Source organism: Corapipo altera, unplaced genomic scaffold, assembly GCF_003945725.1.
Source record: "Corapipo altera isolate COAL_440 unplaced genomic scaffold, ASM394572v1 61, whole genome shotgun sequence".
Taxonomy (NCBI): domain Eukaryota; kingdom Metazoa; phylum Chordata; class Aves; order Passeriformes; family Pipridae; genus Corapipo; species Corapipo altera.
Window position 1 is genome coordinate 1,078,085 of NW_020884910.1, and position 2,402 is coordinate 1,080,486.

The window sequence follows — 2,402 nt, forward strand, 5'->3', positions numbered from 1 at the left end:
GCCTTATCCTATCCTAATCCTATCCTATCCTAATCCTATCCTATCCTACTCCATCCCTGCATAGTCTCAGCTAAGTCTGAGAAATCTCAACCAGCCTATTAAGCTGACCACTGGGTGTAGATGACTGCTAGCATAAGGAAGATATTATAGAAGTAGGCAACCCAAATATCAAGTTAGAGAGGAATTCTTGGTATCAGAGATAACCTTAACATGTTAGGAAACACTATTCTGGTGCCTTTGAAGAAAGCTTATTTTGTTTTTAAAAACACATGTGTTTAAACATCTGAAAGTCCATATGATGTCAGTGATTTCACTGTCAATGTTACTGATTTTTTGTTAATAATGCTTAGTCTTTACAAGTGTTACTATAGTGTGAGGGGAAAGAGGCCAAAATGGACATCTCAGGGGGCTTGACAAGAGCCTGGTCAAACTAGTTCCACTTTGTTTGGGCAGAGCATGGAAGCTGGATGGAGATGCTGGCAGTGAGATATCCAGGCCCCGGGCAAGCACTGCGGCCATGTGCTCAGTTCGCACCAAGCTGGAGATGTAACACTATTGCTGAGGAATCTAGTCCCTTTGTACTAGCCAGAGGACCAGGAGACTGGTTCAGTTTAACAGAGGAAAGTAATGATCTGAAGTGATGGCATACATTTCTTGCTAGTAATCCTGTGACTGTGCTATATGTGTATGAAGTGGGTGCAGAGCATCAAGGGTCTCTCAGTCACCATTTCAGATTAATGCCATGGTGATCCATGTATTTAGTGTACCTGTCAAACAGCACTTGATTACTCAAAGACTTTTTCCTCTTGTCTACTTTGAAAAATAACCCCGAGAGTAACTGCAAATGGTAGCTCAGGTTTTTGGCCGATGTTTGCTGTGCTGCAATGTTAAGTGCAAATGTTAAGTGATGTGTATTCTGTAGTTCCCATCTGTAGCTAAGGCAGATGTCAGAGGCATCTGGAAAGCAGGTAATGTTGAACCAGCAAAAGAGCAAACTGCAGGTTTTTATGCTGAAAAGGTTCAGATCTAGCATTTTTAAGTGGTAGAGAAGGATGTTTGTGTCAATCTTATCTAGTTCCCTCTCTGAAGTGTAGTTAAATAAGTTGGAACAGGTGACTTTTTCCAACCCAGTGCAGCCCATTTAGCAACTGAAATCCTTGGGGAAAAAAAATCTGTTCTTGGTGCTACAGTTCAGTGTACCAGCTGTAACAAGTGCAAGCCTGTTACAATTTAATAACTATTTCATTGATGATCTTGAATTACTTTTATAGTCACAAGTCAGTTTCTCGAAGAGTAGTGGTGGCAACGAGAGCTATTTATGCCCTTTGTTGCTTGCCCCAGCAGTACAGATGTTGTTGAATAAGCCACAGACACTCAGCAATGCTCCTAGACCCCAAGGAGGTCCATCCAGGAGAAGTCAGAAATACGTGACAGAAAAGCGCTCTGTTATGTGGGTGAGTTTCTTCAAGGCCACCTCAAATTTTCCATCAAAATTTCAGAGTGAGTGATTCACTCTGAACACATATAATAAAGATAAATAAAGGAAGAAGAGAACTTTCTATGTGAGATCATAGAGTTTACTTATTTGTTATAGCAGGATCCCCTGCTTGCTGCTAACTTAGGACTGAGAAAGATATGTGAGGTTTCTGCATGTGAGATGGCTCTGTTTCCTCACATAAGTAATAATGTAAATCCTATATAAAATTGGTATAGTTGCTTCTACCGTTGTCAATGGGCTTTGGACAAAGTGTTTGGGCAGTGGGGATATGTATCTGAAATTACAGCATGTTATGCTTGTTTCAAGCTGTTGTCTTTTATTATATTTATGGTGCTACATATAGTTAGTTTGTATGTGACTTGACAGGCCAGGCAGGCAGGGAAGGTCTTTCAGTAGTGTGGTGGGTTGACCTTGGCAGGACACCAGCTGCCCACCCAGCTGCTTTATCACTCCCCTTCCCAAAGGGACAGGAGAGAGTAAGGTGGGAAAAAAAAAGAAAACTCGTAGGTTGAGATAAGACAGTTTATTTAAAGCAAAAAGTAAAGCAAAGCTTGTGTGTGCAGAAGTGAAAGATAGCAGGGTTTATTCTCTACTTCTCATGAGCAGTGGTGGTCGGCCACTCCTGGGAAGCAGGGCTTCAGCACGCGTGACGTTTCTCAGCAGGCAGCCATTAGACAATGAATGCCCCCCCTCCTGCTCTGTGCCTTAGCTTTTATATCTGAGCTGACGTCATATGGTCTGGAATATCCCTTTGGTCAGTTTGGGTCAGCTGGCCTACTTGGGTCCCCTCCCAGGATCTTGCCCTCAACTAAGGAAGGAATGTTACAGTGCTGATGCTGTGCTCAGCAGTAACCAAAACACCAGTGTGTTATCAATACCCTTCTAGCTGCCAGTGCAAAGCACA